The sequence below is a fragment of the Glandiceps talaboti genome, chromosome 18 (assembly GCF_964340395.1).
Source record: "Glandiceps talaboti chromosome 18, keGlaTala1.1, whole genome shotgun sequence".
In the NCBI taxonomy this organism is placed as follows: domain Eukaryota; kingdom Metazoa; phylum Hemichordata; class Enteropneusta; family Spengelidae; genus Glandiceps; species Glandiceps talaboti.
In genome coordinates, this window is record NC_135566.1 from 2,502,501 (window position 1) to 2,514,713 (window position 12,213).

The following is a 12,213-nucleotide window of genomic DNA, read 5'->3' on the forward strand; positions in this document are numbered from 1 at the left end:
ATGGTTCTATTTGCAGCTGGTGTTACGCTTTCAGTAAGTTTTTTTTCGTCCCCTTTTGTGCAATAGGTCTGTCTACCGCCGATTGATACAATCTCCAAGAGATAGTCGCTCGGGATAAAAATTAAAGCAAATGATAGTACGCGTGGTTGGGCAATAGTTTCACGTTCTAATGAATCCATTCATACGCCCTATTCACTCTTTTTGGGCTAGCATTTACCAATTGTGTTCCTTTCACCGCCCGCTCAATCTGACTTTTCCTCTCTAACCCCTATCTCGAAATAATGAGTGTTTTCAATTGAAGGGAAAACAGGAGGGAGATGTGAAAATGGTCCAATTTGGCACTTTTGATATCAGATTTCCTCTGACTTTACTTTATCGATTTGTTCTCTGATGTAGGTATAGTTGACAAACCCCATACGCATCAACTCTGTATATCAGACCCTTAGACCAACCAACAGAAGGGACTGGCATCAACGTTTAGAAATAAACCTTTTATTCTGAAAGGAAACCTTGTAAACTAGCCTATGCATAAAGCTTTCCGTCACACTTCGGCAGTTTTCGTGGATAATTTTCAGTCGTAACGGTGTCACGGTTCTATAAATGGCGAGTCTGTTTTATTTCTTAAAACTTTCATATCGCAAATTACCATGAGTGAAATTGACATTACATTCCATTTTGCACGTCGACGATTTGATCAAAGATGAGTACATTTCAAGATCATTGTATGATTTGAGCATTACTCGTTCTCAGGTGTAATCAACAGATCTACTCCGTGTGTCTGCTATAATATGGTATGTCATTTCAACACAAGAAACAGTCAAGAGAAAAAAAAGACCCTCGACCGCCTCGTTTATGTTATAATGTTATGTCGGCACTGAACACACCTCACAAAAATATCCCCAAGACTATCAGACTCAACGCATCGGTAATCTGCTGGGCTCTTAAAAAGTAAACCAGCCTTTGTTTGCGATACATCATTTGTTTTGGGTGTCAATCTCAACCTGTGCCGTACACTGTTTAGATTGCTCACACAACCGAATCGTTAGTCGCTTGAGCGCGTTAGCTTGCGTTTCACCCGTCTGGCTGGCCAATTACTAACGGTGGGCTTTGGAAGTTATTTGTTCGGTGTTACAAAGCAGTGTCTTTTTCCCCTTCCCGTACGGAATGAAACAGCATATTCTCAATACAATATTTACACCACTTGAATGTCAGTGTAGTGGAAAAGCTGTTTTTACAACAACCTACTCTGTTCAGTATCATGGTTTTTCTTATCCCTTGTTGTTCTGATCAATAAAATCGATATGTGCCAAGTTTACTTTCCCCTCCCTCAGATGATCACACAATCAAACAAGTTTGTGTAGACATCATAAAGAAAATCTTCAATGAGAATTGAGCTATACCCCCCCCCCCGATACCTATCTGGACCTACCCTAGTTTGTATCACATTTGAGACTAGGATGCAAGAGGCTAAACATTAAAATAAATTCAAAACATTTAAAGTAAATTCAAAACATTTAAAATAAATTCAAAACTTAGTAAGATTTATATTATACTTATTAGAATGTCTCTCCTGTTACTACCTTGAACTTCGCCTTCAAATTAAATAACTTTTATCATTTCAATCAACAGTATGGTGATTACATCCTAATTTTATACGAGGGTGAGATACTGATTATGCTTCCGTATGTCTTGACAAGTCATTTCGTCATGGTATCCCCCTCACGACGTGTCGCTAAACGCGTTGTTTTGTGGCAAAATGTGGAATTCCATATCACAAATTATCGTAAGAATAAAGATTGGCAAAATTCTTTGTTTTTTCCAATAACTTACACATCAACTTTATTGAATACAATTCCATCTCTACAATTAAAAGAAATACTAACGGAACAAACAACATCGGATTCTTAATATTTTATCCCATTCTCACTTTCGCAAAAATGATGCTTTACCGATGATACCATAAAAAGGTCAAGTGCATGTACGATAATAATCTTATCCTAAGCTTTTCCCTGGTCCGGGAAAGGGGGAGGGGGGTTGTTTAATATGCGAGCCGTGGGATAGTCCTGGTTCAACGCCCTACGAAAAAAAGCACACGCCCCGTTTGACATCTTTGTGGTTGATGTAACTAAAAAGTTTATTCCTGTGCACTGAAGTGAAAGTCAGCGACACCCTGTGATTGTTTCACCTTCGGGCATGGCACTTTGGTATGTTAAAAGCAACAGTGGTCACACCATCCCATTGTTCATCTCGAGGATCACGCTCCTGGGACATTTTTTGGAGTCTCACAGCCTTCTAATAAGAGTACCTGGACGTGAGAACTATGAACACACCACGTTTCAAAACAAACCCAAACTACTCAAGATTAAAGGCACAAATAAGAAATCTATAGTTTGCGATATCCTAATCTATTCAAATGTTCATATAAAACTGTGCCTCAAACTTTAGAAATCAATAAACCATTGTTAGTTACTATTATCAGCTCAGCTTAGCCAATCAACTTTCAGTAAAATTAAAGTAAGGTTACAGGTGATTTTGTCGCTGATAAAATTGATTAAATGACGTCATACTTCAGAACCAAAAAAAATACGTCATTGCTTATTTATAATATTGTGAGATGAGGTTTTTACCCGTGGGTGATGCCTGTTTTAGCTACTTGTTTTACTGACTTGATATGACAATGCTCTGTTAACAGGGCAAAAGCTAGTAAGAACTTTTGGAAACTCTTTAAGTTTAGTTTTGTTGAGACCATCCAGTTTTCATTAATATTGTGTTTATGTAGTCTTTAGGTAGTAAAGTAGCAATTGATCTTGTTTTAAATTCTTGTTGTAATGTTTTAAGGATTTGATCACAAGGCGATCATACATACTTCAACAAGTACAACAAAATAAATACGTCAGAACTTTTTTAAAATGTGGAAAAAAATGGTTACAGCTAGTGAAGCTTTCAAAGAAACGAAATTTCGAAAGTTGCATGTTATCTGTGTATGGACTTATTCCATAACATTACTACTGCAATGCATAGAACAGTACAAATGAAAACACAGCCGCAAATCTGGGTAGAATGTCACATATATTTGATATATATTAGTTATTATCTAATGTTGGTTTTTATTTTCTTACACTGTTTTGATACTTTGCTGATAAAAATGTAAAGTTTCAAAAACCTTGCATAACAATTATTGTTTTGCAGTATTTTCATTTGTAAAGTGTAAGTTTTCAAAGAGATAACCAAAACTTGAAGATTATGATTGAAAATTTGTCACTTTTACTAAGAAAATAAACACCCAATTAGATCAGAATGTGTTACATGTAATCAGTTCGTCTTGCAAAAGATCAAATTTACTATCAGTCATTTATTTATTAAAACTCATGGTGTGTTTACTGCCGAGACTTTTGTCATAAGAATCAGTTTTAAAGTTCAAATAAAGTTCTAGTTCCGTTTTGCCTCTCTGTGCAAACTTCAAGCGATGTAAATATATCATTGATGTTTTACAGATTAAAGGATAAAGAGGCCTCATTTTTCGTTGAAAAAGGGCATTTACGGAGGGGATTTGGTAAGGGACTTTTAGTCACATGACAACCACGTGATATCAAATGTCTAAATACAGATCTTCAAACCACATATCGTAATTTTTTGAAAATTGAAACATTTCCTATATGCAACCATTTTGCCAATTAATCAAGTGAACTTTGGAGTGTGTATATTTATTGCACATCATGTCCGGCATAAAAGTGATGTGTATATTTATTTTCATTTTATCTCATACAAGGTCTGTGACAATCAATGAAGTGTTTCAAAAAGAAAGTAAGTCTCAACAAATTCGTCATCACTTATGTTTTTGATACATTTGATAGTTTTTCCAGGTGAGAATTCTACCATTAACTGCTACTGATCTTATAGAGTATTTTCATTCAGTAAGATAGTATACAAGTAACTTATTTTTGCTGAAATTACGATTCAAACAAAACTAATGTCTGGCATGTGATGCGCTTTTTTAAGCCGATGGATGCCCATTTCCTCTTTAGCCCTTACAAGGCCAACATGTTTATTTTACGTGGATACCGTACTTGCCGACGAAGTATTTCAAAGAGAAAAGTATGTCTAATATCCGTCTGCTTAGCAGATAAATACTGTTATTGTTCGTGCCTGGATTTCGTAGTGACGTCTCCACCATTGGTCTATTAAACTCCTATAGCCGAAGCATTGACGATTTGTGATCCATCATTGTTCTTTGTTTGGACTAATTTGACGTTACCAAGGTTTGCCAATTTACGGTTTTTGTTAGATTCCAGTGGTGCAAATGTCATCGATAAAAAGTGGTGGAGGCAGCGGTGCAAACCACCTCACTGCTAACACAATTAACGTTTCCTTAGATATGGGGCGTCTGCAGAACCACAAAGGTGAAAACGATTAACATGTCTGTCAAGATATCAAAAAGAAACTATTTTACAACATATTTCGGTAAGTTTGCCTAATCTTTGAGAGAATAACATATGTTTCACGACAGAGTGGAGATAGATTGATGCCAGAGTTACACCCAATAGAAGAATCCTATATTTAACTTTAAATAGTGGACAAGGTCACTGCTTAAGGAGACCATCAAGTTTATTTTCGTTATTTGGCTTTTAATTATAACAGCAACCCCCTAAAATTCAACGATAAAAGTACTACATCATTGGACCCATCATTGAATGAATCATTACATCGTATGCGCACAAACCTAGAGCTTCATTACATATAACGCACATCACTCGGCGAGTCAAAAATGACGTCATCAGAAATAACGTACATGACTCAGTGATTCATCAACAACGACGTACATTACTCAATGATTCAAAATCTTACGTCATTGTGTGTACTGTTATTATAATGACACAGGTACAAGTAGATTTTCGGCACAAGGCTAAAAATATCGAAGAAAACATTGTGAAATTGTCGGAAAATGCCAGTGTATACAATACTCGGTGGATATACACATAAATACATAAAAGTACTATGGGGGTGTACATTGCAAATGTTTACTTTGAAAATTGACAACGAAACTTGGAAGAGTTAACCGAACACAATACAGAACATAAAATGAAAATTGCGCTCTAACTTTTTTTAAACTTATGAATGAGCCTTCGTGACTACTTCTACCGATTAAAGTTACACACAGCTAACTGATACAAACCATGCTGCAATTAAAAGTCGGAAAGTTGTTATACGTACCCCTCTCTTCAACCTAACTTTAAGACTTCAGAATCTGTGTACTTCTGACAAAGAAACTTTCATTTTAATATTTATATAACGTAAAACACGCGGAAGACTATTATCTCGCGTATAGCAATGACGTCATCAAACTATTGAAACGTTTTATCAAGACATTGGTACACTTGTCATTATTACGAATAGAATAATGACAGAACATCCCTGAAATACGATAACTTAGAAAAACATTAATTGTGGATTACAGTTAACGTTTTGAGTGTATGGGGTGATCTGATATTGCCATTAAGTCTCCAGAGTCTCAATTTTCCACTAATTGGCTTTTTTTTTACTCGTATGTAGGTTATCACACGTTAATTTGTTAACGTTTTCCATATAAATATTTCTTTCGACTGTAGACGATTGAACACGATAGAAAATTAAAAGTATATATATGTGAACCTCGAGATCAAGACATCTAAACCATATAATATTTTATATCGTAATGTTGTTATATTTCAGGAGAAAGTGGTACCATTTGAGAAAGTCGTCACGTGGTATGATTGGATATTAGGTGAAGAGGTACGAATGAGGAACAAACGCCCCGGTACTTAGGCGTGGGAACAACTTCATAACAACAGCCTTGCAATCACATGCTACCTCACATAAGGTACAAACTGTTTCATCGTATGTCATCTCACATCCCTGTACAACCACCTCAGTAACTAGGCGTGACAGCAACTCCATAGCAACAATTGTGTACACCACATGTAGCCAAGACACTTGTATCTTTATAATACACATTGGTGTACAGAGCTAAAGTAACACCAAAACAAGTCGTTGGTCAACATCACATGCTATCTAACATAAGATCTTGGTGGACAACCTATTCATGGGAACAACCTCTTAGCAACAAATCACATCGTGTCATCTCACATGCGGTGCAAACATCCCGGTATTAAATATAACTAGGCATTGTAGCAACGCTATACCAACAGCCTTGCAATCACTTGCTACCTCACATGAGAGACACACCGTTTCATAGGATGTCATCTCACATCCTTGTACAAACATCCCAGTAACTGGGCTTGGCAGCAACTCCATAGCAACGATCGTTCAATCGCATGCCATCTTACACCCCTGTACAAACATTCCGGTAACTAGGCGTGGCAGCAACGCCATAGCAACGATCGTGCAATCGCATGCCATCTTACATCCTTGTACAACCATCCCAGTTACTAGGCGTGACAGCAACCCCATAACAACAACCTGTGCAATCAAATGCCATTTCACATCCTGGACCTTGTACAAGCTAGTAATTAGGCGCGGCAGCTACTTCAGGACAACAACTTTAATTCATTCTTTACAAACAAATGATAAACGTACCACTTTTGTAACACTTTATAATTACAATACACAATTTGGTAGAGATTATGTCAAGAATTGCAGGAAAACAGAAATATTCTTTATCCAAATGGTTTTGGCGGGTAATAGTAGCTGTGTTATAGTGTTCGACAACGTATTACAATGACGTGGTCAACAATTGTAGAACTTGTATCTGAATTACACGTAAAATGATGCACATTACCAAAACATGGCCAGGGATGCTTGCCTCCCTTGATGACAGTATTTCGCTATTCAATACCAAATGTCAACGTTTTCAATAACGAAGTGAAGGGTGAATATACCTTCTAGGTCGGTGAAACATTAGCAACAATATATGCAGCTTGGTAGACTAGAATCTGCCGTTGGCTTCATGCGACCATTACCAAAGAAATTCAAATTGAAAGTGATTCAAAGTGAACGGATAGCCTTTCGACTACTATAGCTTGTTAGTTGTGGGTTGGAATTACAGAGAAGGGTGTTTATTGGTCTTAAATTTAGCAAACGTTCAACACAGTATTTTCAGTTTACATTATCATGAAATGTCGGTTAGGGTGGGGGTAGTGCTGGGAGGGTGACGGGAGGTCACAATAAGGTTACTCAGACAAGCCAATGCAATGGTTATGAACCAAGAATGTCGCATGGTCGAAGTAACCATTTACTCTTTCAGTTTAAATCCTTAAACATGTTAAACGCTTCTACTTAAGTCGTATCGTTTGTTTCTTGTTATTTAAGCTTACACCCTTTCCACCACTTGTTTTGTTAAGGGATTTTAGCTGTACTTTTTCTTAGGCACAACAATGGTCCCTGCTCGACGCTAACGACAGACATCGGCAACCTCAAAGGCTGTAGCATGTTTATCGTTACCGTATCAAAGCGGAACGTTACTGTGTAGTTGTACCACTGTGACAGTTTATTTTGACTAGACCAACATGTTCAGTCATGAATAAGGTCTGATAAAAAGAACTCTCATACTTTGTGGCGTGTTGTTTTGAAATCGACAAAACATGGTCTTCTAACAGAGAAAGAGGGAGCTATTTATAATACGTTATCCTTCAGTGGATCCCTTCCGTCAAAACTCTTGCAGTTCACGTCACTGGAAAGTGTTATTAGTAATATTACTTTCAATTTTTAATGTTTCGCTGGTGTTTTATGAGATATTTTGGACCGTGAGGCAATGAGAGTTGTAAAATGATAAACTAATGTCAACAGAGTTTGAGGAACAAGTACACGTGTAGTGTAGTAAACTACACTATATAGATACACGCCACAATTTCGCTTTGTACGTGTAGCCATATGTTGACACCACACAGCTCATAAAGCTGTTCCATAATGCATCGCGCGCGGTATAGCAGAAAGGGAAAGGAAAACAGAAAAGAGAAAAGGAGGTGAAATTCGTTCTTCGTAACATTTTATGAGAAAAAAAGAATACCGCTATAGTGAGAAAGTACAAAAGCTGTTGACTGACCAACTTTTAAAACATGTTATTTCACGATAAAAGGGTGAACTGTAAAGCAGAGGACGTGCAAATAACACTAAACTGCATTTTGTACCGTATTAGATATTTTGGCGCGAAACAGAGCGAGAGAGAGAAAACGGGAGACTCTCTCTCTCTCCCTCTCTCTCACATACAGAGAGAGAGAGAGAGAGAGAGAGAGAGAGAGAGAGAGAGAGAGAGAGAGAGAGAGAGAGAGAGAGAGAGAGAGAGAGAGAGAGAGAGAGAGAGAGAGAGAGAGAGAGAGAGAGAGAGAGAGAGAGAGAGAGAGAGAGAGAGAATTTTCGACTTGACAAAGCTTATGACACTTTGCTTCCAAAAATCTATCCCACCGTTATTCTATTCATTTGATCATTTTCACTATTTATTTGTTTACTCATATTCTACGTATCAAACACCGGATGAAATGAGAGTGACATATCTGAGCTAGACTCTGGATTTGATACTTTTTACGATAAAGACCACTTGTCTAGAGTTTGACAGCTCGCTGTGACTGGATCCTGAGCAATGATTATGGTGTTATTCTCTGGATACTTCAGGCAAATTCTAAATTTGATAAACATTGAAACTCATTTGATGTCAGATGTAGTAAATATAAACGTCTCCACTCTCTGATTTCACACTGTCGATATAGGTGTGAAAGCACGTCAATTCCAGATTGACCTTTGACCCTCGTTACCTCGGGATGAGTGGTGCCGATAGAAGACGTCGTAACAGTTATCAAGGTAAGGCCATGTGGTTATTTGCCAGGAGTAATTCTTACTATATATGAAAAAAATTCCATTTATTTGAATTTATATACTCAACCACAACATGTTTCTACCGGTTGTGATTAAACATTGAAAAAAGCATACGAGTAAAGTAAAACATACATACATACATACATACATACATACATACATACATACATACATACACACACACATACATACATACATACATACATACATACCTGCCTGCCTGCCTGCCTACCTACCTACATACATACATACATACATACATACATACACACACACACACACACACACATACATACATACATACATACATACATACATACATACATACATGAACACGATTAGCGCTATTGAAAATCACGACCCAACAAAAAATAAACGAACAAAATTTCTTAATTTTGATTGTTTTTGTATATATTATCCTGCTTGAGAGAAATCGCTATAAATGGCAGCAAAACGATCGCGACTGAGAAGTAAAACGTAACCAAAGTCGAATAGTGGAATTGAACGATTGATCTTACTACAGTGAGTCAGGGGCTGGACACGATGCGGTGCGTGACTGACTATTTTAGCGTGTCACTTGCACTGTCCGAAGGGGCCGGATGAGTGACAAAACGTGGTAATTACATGTCTGAGTGTACGTCAACGTTGGAAGAAAATGGACTGCCATTAGCTAAAACCTAAAAGTGTGCGACAGCTTCACCACCGTTTCAATAAAATCAGAGCAAGTTTCGCCCGAATTTTAAACAAAAGTTGCAGCTCGCGGCAATTACCACGTCTCGGTCGAACTCGCTGTCTCCTTAAGACCGAGGGAATACGATGTAAGCTGACAAAACTTGATTGGACAGTCACCCAGACTGGCACCGCTCAACAATAAATCAAAGAATGCCAAAACCATGTTGACAGTAATGTTTTTAGGGCATCTCCCGGCACCTTCTAAGCTGTGAAATCTTAATGACGAGTAAGGCCAATCGACGCAAAAGGGAGAGAATTCATCGACGCACTTGGCTAATTCCATGAACTTGCGTCCTGTGAAAAGTACACTCCCTACTGACTTAAGACAAAGTAAGAAGTAGCTCTCGGGAGAGTCTGAAATTTGAAAAGTTGACGGAACTTGGTGAAAGACGGTCGTACTTTGACTCATTGTATAACATCTCAAGGGTCGTAAAATCTGATTCTACGATACACCTGTGGGTTTTCAAGTATAGTTCTGTTATGATGCGAAAGCTTCACCGCTAAAATTTAAGAGAGAATTCGCATTTGGGACTTATTCGGTAGAAGTTTGAAGTCACCTCATAATTTACAAATTAAGAAATGCATTGTTGTCAAACTCTATGACCAAATTGAAAAATGAAGTTTTCTATGTGTTGTGAATTTTGATAAACGTACGCCCGACTCTGGATAACGGAACATGACAGCTAATTTTTCTTCAAAAGTAGTCCTATATCGTGAAATAAGGTCAGGAGTTTTTTTTAAGTCGCTCCCAGTCACGATATACAGTTGAATCTATTCTGAAATACTACTGAGACCGAATTTCGGAGATAAAAAAATTGTCACAAAGTAAACTAAATATTGTCGTTTAATAATTCCACTTTTTTTGTATGTGACGATTTCAAAAGGGGAACTTTACGACAATATAATCGTAAGCTGATGTGCAAAGTTAAGTATTCCACACATGTAGAGGCGATGTACATCTAGTAAACGACAGTTTCTGTTTGAATCCCAAATTAAATTTGATAACATCTTAACTACAAGTGCATTTATTATGGTCAGAAATTGAGAATTATGGGACGTAATTGAAATAATTAAATCTTGACTGACGATACGTTATTCTTCTTGCCGTCAGGCGTAGTCTGTACGCAATAAATGATTCATGTTTTGGCGGGAGACAAATTTTGTCGTCAGCAGACAATGTGATTTTTCAAAGCCACTTTTTGGGGTGTTTTTATGACTTTTAACGGAAATTTCCATTGTCCCTTCTGTGGATTAAAGGTGTTTAATTTAACTGCATCAGAAAATTCAGAACGTCTGTTGTAAAATAACGACTGTACGATCTCCTTTCTTTTTCACGCTGCCATGTTGAAGTGTACAACGATGAGTCAGATTGCACTGAGTGCGTCTCTTGCGGGTAGAGTAACGTCTGTGATAGAGTGCGAAAAACGGACGGTGTTAACATGGTATTCAGATGGACGTTAGTACTGGCATACTTATTTGAAAATTTCACAAAGTGTGCATCTTTTCCGCATTAAGGAACTTTAATCGGCAATGACTATCAACTTGAGTTCATCAAATCTGCGCTGACGCTGTTGTGACGTACGATTTTTGACATTTTAGCATTGGCGTAGGCGTTGCTATCGCGCCGTGCTCTCTCGCTTGCGTCATTCTATTCGTAGAGACGGTGGAAACGTAGTTTATTTTGATGACCAAAAGACTGAGATAAAAATAGCACGGATCATCTTTTAGGTGTTAATTCATGCCTCTGTAATATTTGTAATCGTATTAAATATATATCAATCAGAACTTGAACTTTTGTGTTTGATACGAACGCAACTAAAATCAAGTCTGTCTTTACTGGATAGAATGTGACAATGTACACGTATTTTAAATAAATTTAGACTGTTGTCTGTCATATCCTATGCTATGACATGTAGTCGTCCATTCCAACGAATTCTACAGATCAAGTAAATTGCTAAGTATTCTAATGTAGTTGTTTTATCTTTTTCCCCCAGATTAATTCTACTCCCTAGTTGAACAGGTATGTAAACCACAAGGTTTGCTGGGTCATAAACAACATTTACAGAATGGTATTTAGCCGCCAAATCGTTACTTATGTCTACAGCATCTCCATTTAATCTTCATATAGCCTTTAGCACGTATACAGGTGTAGCAGATGTATTGGTCTTCGTATTTACAGGAGAAAAAAAACATGTCTTCTCGGACTTTCTATATATCAAACAATGTCGCACAGAAATGTAGTCAAAATTATTGATAATTATAAGAACAGTTTTTGCCTCCAGTGGCACCTTACTGTCGTAAAACCTCCAGGCCCATTTGCGGCAACACCGTAAAACACAAACCCCGTTTTCAAGTTGCAGGGGCGGAAAGATGCTCTGGGAATCTCAACTACCCACAGGAATAATATGTGAAAGGTCCGCGATATTTCACTAGTGCGACTAAATCCTAAATTTTAGTTTAAGTTTGAATCTCGCGGTCCTACAAACCAGTGTTATTCTATCACATACTACTATTGCCTGCAATATGGCCATATAGTAATTACGTTAATACTACATATAGTATATCCGATCTCTAATTCATACCATGGGTTACGAGTGTCTGTGGAACTACCCTTTGTTGTGCTACGTACGCTGTTCTGTACTTGATAAAATTTGGCAATCGGTTGACAGGCAGAAT